At 47.5% G+C, this 6605-nt stretch overlaps 1 pseudogene; it reads left to right on the plus strand.

The window, feature by feature from the left end:
• Window positions 1-5503: 5503 nt before the first annotated feature.
• On the plus strand, window positions 5504-5684 carry LOC119446918 (U2 spliceosomal RNA; annotated as a pseudogene).
• The last annotated feature ends 921 nt before the right edge of the window (window positions 5685-6605 follow it).

A 6605-nucleotide genomic window follows, 5' to 3' on the forward strand; every position in this document is an offset into this window, starting at 1 on the left:
ATATTAATGAGTTCAATAAATCAGGCCAGGTCATATTAGTGGGAGAAATGAAGGCGCACCTGGGCGATGCTGATTACAACGGTTCTCTAGTGCTGGAACTGTGTGATGAACACAACCTTATAGTGGTTAACAGGGAGAATAAGAGTCATGCACAAGTAACGTGGCAAAGCGGTAACAGGCAGTCATGTTTGGACTACGCCTTTGTCTTAGAAATGGTCTATGAACAACTAGACCAAATGATACTAGACAAAAATGCAAAAAATAAGCTGGGTAGCCGTCATGGACGATTAACATTAAAGTTTGAGAGAGATATTGAATGAATGAACAGCAAATAACATATATCTAAAAAACATAGACAAAAAATTTGAGGATATTTCTACAGTAGTCTAGGAATACAAGAAACTGGTAGACGTTATCCAGCACAAAATGAGACAGACACGGCAAAAATATTGTTGGATTGGAAAGCGGAAACCTAGTAAGTAATGGAACAAGGAAAAAACGCAAGCTATAGAGAGCGTAAGCAGGCGTCTAGGGATGATCGAGAAGCCAAAAAGTTGGGATTACACGTAGAAGACGTGCTCCTTAGATGGAACACATACCGAGAAAAGAAAAGGGTGGCGAGTGAGCTGGTGCAAGAGAAAATAAATGCGCAAGTGAACGTTGTGTGGATAACATTCGCAAAAGAGACAAAGGCACCCCGAATAGATTCTGGAACCATACAAGAGCACTAGGAGCTCCAGCTAAAAACTCGCAAAGTGATATAAGGGATAAAGCGAGTAACATCTGCTAGTGCTATGTAAAGCGAATTGTGTCTTCTAAATAAAATGCATCAGTAGTGAGTCTCATTCTGAGTGGCACTCATTCTGAGTGCTTGTGTTATTACCACATACGATGATCGAAGACAGTGGCATGTTGGGAAAGGGCAAAGGTGTCCCTGCTTTCCTTTTGGATATATGCGACGCTATTTAACATGAACTGACTGACATAGCAACATTTCGAATCAGCAAGCCCAGTGATATATCGACAAAAACGTCGATATACTCGTACCTTATACAAACAAGCCCCCCCCCCCCCTCCAAAAAAAGAACCCGCTACCTAATTCCAATGTCACTCGCACAACGGCTGCTGCGCCAGACTCGACCTGGATCCTACTGCGACAGACCCAACTGGCCTCTAAAAATGGTTGCCAGGGAGCAGTTGATTGAGTTCACTCAGCAGGACTGTGCATGCTACGCCGGCCATTGAGGAGCGTGATTACCCGCCGTGGTTGCTCAGTGGCTATGGTGTTGGGCTGCTGAGCACGAGGTCGCGGGATCGAATCCCGGCCATGGCGGCCGCATTTCGATGGGGGCGAAATGCGAAAACACCCGTGTACTTAGATTTAGGTGCACGTTAAAGAACCCCAGGTGGTCCAAATTTCCGGAGTCCCCCACTACGGCGTGCCTCATAATCAGAACTGGTTTTGGCACGTAAAACCCCATAATTTGATTTTTTTTTGAGGAGCGTGATTGCAGTCGACTGCATCGCGATCCGAATTGCCGTGAGGCATGTTCATCCAAAGTGACTAAATGTGATCAACGTGTAAACAAACCTTCGGTGTTTGTTTGCAGTGATCTCTTTCGTTAGATACTCCAAATGAAACGTAAAAATTACTCGCCATCGCGGCCCTGCGAAAGTGGATGTCCTGCAAAGCTGTGCAAAACTGCCTTTAAAGCTACTGAGAGGGGGGGGGGGGGTATTTTTATGAACACGCAATCGTTATATATCCCATGAAGCGAAAACTCCAGTGTTAACATCGGATGGTACCAAAACCCACGTGACCAAGTGGTGACGTCACGTTTGACACGATGACGAAACGTGATTATGTCATCACCTCAAAGGTCGCGTGAGGTCGTCATCCCACCAGAGTTCACGTGAAGACATCATCCCGTCCCACGTTACGTTAGGTGATAACGGCATCGTCCGGTCACAATATTGCCTGATGAGGTCATCTGATGCCGTAATCATCTCAAACGTGACGGCACGTGATGACGTCTTTGTCAAGTGATGGTGTCACTTGTTAACATCGTGTGATGCTGCTTGGAGGCGCAGCACACTGTGCGCTTCCCGCTTCTTTGCACAGTCTCCGGGATCGGCCCACATTTTTATGTGAGCACAGGTCGCGCACGCGAACACGGAAAATACCGACCAACTAGAGGCTAACAGGTTCGCTGTAGTAATACAAATCAGTCAGCTAGCCCAGTGGTAATAGGTGTTCAAAGTTTCATCGGCCTCGTCACGCTCTTGGGTTGGGGATTTTTTTCGGATAGGGCTAGGCTGGTATGGTTGTCTGGCGCCAGGAAAGCTTTTAGACGAAGGGCTGTCAAGGCAAGGGGAAAGACAGGTTTCGTGGCGAAAACGTGTACCACGAACGCAGGTCTATGCAGTGAACGCGCACGGCTGCACCTTAGTGATCGGCAGCGCCGCAGCGCGGCTGCTTGGGGAAGTCGAGCGCGCGCCTTCGGCAAAATATAGCCAGTGTATTTAGGCACTATTCGCACTCCAAGTACAGTACTCCAAGTAAACGCTTGCTACCTAGCGGCCGCGCCGAGAAGCAGCCGATCCAGGTTCAAGCTTCAAGCGAAAGATGGTCTCATATCCCGGCATGCGTTGAATGATTCGTAGCTCTCAAATTGCCGGTGCCGCCGCGCAGAAGCCTGGAAATGAAAAAGAAAGACGATGTCCAGAGACTTTTGTTTTGTACTATAGCGTGCCTCATCGCAGTGGAAAGACAGCAATGTATGATTTCATCTTCTCCCGGAAGAAGCAAACGACGCGCATCAGAGAGCGACTTGGATCAGAAATTTCCTCATTTAGAAAATATGACTTATACTGTGCCAGTTTGTTCGAATAGCTTCATTCTGACGACTTCTTTCTTCCCAGCGAGTAGAGCAATGCTTTCTTTTAATTAATTTATATATCTTGCTGTCGTTTTAAATCGCGGAGTGTACTTCGATTATGCAGACGCTTTAATAAATTGTTGCTTTCTGCCAAGCATTAGTCTTACAAATGCTTAAAGTAGCTGGAATATTCTCATTAATGTACTTTTGTATGCAGGCAACATTTACGACACAAGTCGTAATTCTTGTGGGTCTGCACGAACATTTTAAAATTGCGATAGCAATTACATAAACACTCCGGGTGAATTACCGCCACCGACGTCGGCGTCGGCATTGTCATGATGTTCCGCATGAAGTTCAAGTGCAATAACATTGCGACCGTCCCCTGTATAGGTGCGCTCTATCGTACGCTGATCGTGCGCTGTATAGGTGCGATGGCAAGCTTGCAAGGATCAACCGGAAGGATGGTGGCTTGATGCTGCCGCGTCTTCTCGCGAGCGCAAGAGAGGAAGGTGGAAGGTTGGAAGGGTGCTCTCCGTTTTCTCAAGCGCGCAAGGAGATGTGCGTGCGATTGGGGGTGAGGCGAGGGGGCACGTTAGTGCATATCTGTTCTACCCCGGCTGCGGCGGCCGAGCGCTCCATTTTTTCCACCCTATCTTAGAGGTAATCTGGGGTGGTATTCTATAAGTCTACTTAGTGGACTGTCCACTTCGGCTGTCGCCATTGGGTGGTGCTTGATGTGCGCGAACGTGCCAGCCAGTCTCCTTCCTGCTCGTGAAGCAGCAACCAATCAGAGGCAGCCGCAATGGATAGTCCACTAATTAGGCTCTCACAGAATACCACCCCTGCACTGGGTTCGAAGACTAGGTGGCCCATGACAGGTGATGGCTTCGCATGCGCTGTTATCGCAGGCCAAGTTTGAACTGAAGCAGAGGAAGCACGAAGGGGAATTCGCTCGCTGCTGCTGCCGCTCTTCATCCCGCCAGCGTTCTGACAACGAGTGTCCGCGGTCATCGAGTGAGATGTGTTCGTCTTCGCGTGCGCCTGAACCACAACGTGCTTAATAATTTAGACGGGAACCAAATGTTCACAGCAGTTTATGCAGCTGATAGAAGTACTAACTTTGCTTCGTATAGCTGTCTAATAGTTTGCTATCGCAATCAGTGCTTCGCCTTTCGGGCGAAACTGCGGCTTTTTCTTCAGTCTACGCGTCTGAGCTTGAGTTACGCGCTAACGCAACTGCAAACTTGGTTACCGCTCTTTGCAGGTGTGGAGGTCACCGGCGCGTTCTTTGGGTCTTCGAACCGATTGGGTCGTGCAGCCTTCACGAAATAGCTGTACTCCAGGCAAAAAATCGACTTTGACAGGAAATGAACTCATTGCTTGTGCCTGCCTAGTTGTCCTGCTACCCAGAGAGACAGCGCTGGTGTCTTGTAGAGCACTTGTCATTAACAAACGGAGTCGACAACGTCGAGAGCGGAGCGGCATGGGCACGGCCGAAGGACCTGCGACTTCGTTGACTCAGCAGGACAACAATCGGTGAGCGAGACCGAGAACTTATATAAAATTTACAAGAGTAGCTATTGCACACAAATGATTTTGGGCAATCGATAACGATGCCAATGTCATCACCATCATCATCAGCCTATATTAATGTCCACTGCAGGACGAAGGCCTCTCCCCGTGATCTCCATATTACCCGTGTCTTGCGCTAGCTGATTCCAACTTGCGCCTGCAAATTTTCTAACTTCATCACCCCACCCAATCTTCTGCCGTCCTCGACTGCGCTTCCCTTCTCTTGGTATGCATTCTGTAACTTTATGGTTCACCGGTTATCCATCCTACGCATTACATGACCTGCCCAGCTCCATTTTCTCCACCTAATGTCAACTAGAATATCGGCTATCCCCGTTTGTTCTGTGATCCACACAACTCTCTTCCTGTCTCTTAACGTTAGGCCTAATATTTTTGTTCCATCGCTCTAAGTTGTTCTCGAGCTTCTTTGTTAACCTCCAAGTTTCTGCCCCGATTATGATCATGATCTTGACCCTGATCCTGATCACGAGAAAGACATTTACAGAAGAATAAAATTGGGTTGGAGTGCCTACGGCCGGCATTTCCAAATCATGATTGGGAGCTTACCACTGCAGTTGAAAAGAAAAGTGTCAAATCATTGCGTTCTAGTGATGTCAATGTAGACTGAAAAAATTCAGTGCTATTCCACTCGGTTAAGATAGGTGACCAGCGAAGCTGTGTATGGGGTGATTGACTGTTGCTCTGGTGAAACGTTGCAAGCTTGCGGGATTGGTGTCACGTGGCCGCTTCCCATTTCTTTTCGTCTCGCGGTACTGGCGCACAGCACGCTTAAGCTTGGCGTCCTTGGCCCGCTCATCGTCGCTGGTGTCCTTCCGCCGCCGCAGCGCCCATTCCCTTTTCTGTTCACGCCATCGTTCTTGGTAGGCACGCTGTTCTTCAAACCGTACAACACGCCTACCCGTTTCACAGTCACAACAGAACTGAGGAAAGGAGCCTAGGTAGAGCATGACGTTAGAAGACAGGTCAGATTGGTAGGCACTGGTTTGAATACGCAAGATGGCGTACACGTGTATGGTGCGAATGTAGACATGGCCGACGTGGGTCAAAGTGTAGTATCTGTCCTTATCAGCTTATTATCTGATACGGATTTTACTTGGACAGAATATATTAAACTTATTTTTACAAGCTCGGAGTGCTTGAAGCCTGCTTCACCTCCACCGTGGATCGGCCTGGTATTGCACTATCTTCGAGATTCTTGGTCTACGGACATCGATCCGCTGGAAACTAGCCATGTACAGCTTCACTGTAAAAAAGAATCCAGAGAAGGGATGCAAATGGTTTGCAAAAAGGCCAGAGCTACACAACAGCTAGAGCTTTGTGAAAGACGGTGCACTAAGCTGCAAAATCGTTGCTAACTGATCTCATTGGTGCATATTTACGTGAATACTTGAGGACTCTGCGAAAAACACGTTGTTCGCTCTTGTGGCGTTTTGACGCTGTCCTCAGGTAATTACACTCTGGTGCCTAAGCCTAAAATTGTATCAGATTAACTTGAGCCTCGACTAGCTACTAAACAGAGCGGAAGTTGAGAATCGAACATAGAGATTACAAGTCATAAATAATGTTATAGTTCTTCGTGTTCCAGTATTTCTATTACTCAAACTCTGGAACATTATTGGCGTGTCCACACTTTAAGTTCATAAAGAAATCTACTCGAACTAAAGAAAACTAAACGTATCAGAACGCTTCCAGAACTTATGCATAACAAAGTGATGCGGGAGAATTCTTTTTGCATGCTGTATGGCGACTAGCGCGAATCCGCCTGAATTTGACCAGGCGTCACTGCCGAAGTCGTGATAGCTGCAGGGCGCATTACCTCTTGTTTTCGTTTTCCCGATGCGCCACACAGCGATATAAAAAATCATAAATTTTGGGGTTTTAGCTGCTAAAACTAAGATTTGATTATGACGCACGCCGTTGTGAGGGACTCCGGATTAATTTTTATCACCTGGAATTCTTCAACATGCACCCAATGCACAGTACACAGTCGTTCTTCCATTTCACACCCACTAAAATGCGGTAGCCATGGCCAGGACTCGATCCCGCACCCTGGGGCTTAGCAGGACAACGCCGTAGCCACTACGCCAGCACGGTTTGTGCACAGCGATTTGCAATAGGCGGTATTAGTTT

This window comes from Dermacentor silvarum, chromosome 3 (genome assembly GCF_013339745.2).
Source record: "Dermacentor silvarum isolate Dsil-2018 chromosome 3, BIME_Dsil_1.4, whole genome shotgun sequence".
Lineage (NCBI taxonomy): Eukaryota > Metazoa > Arthropoda > Arachnida > Ixodida > Ixodidae > Dermacentor > Dermacentor silvarum.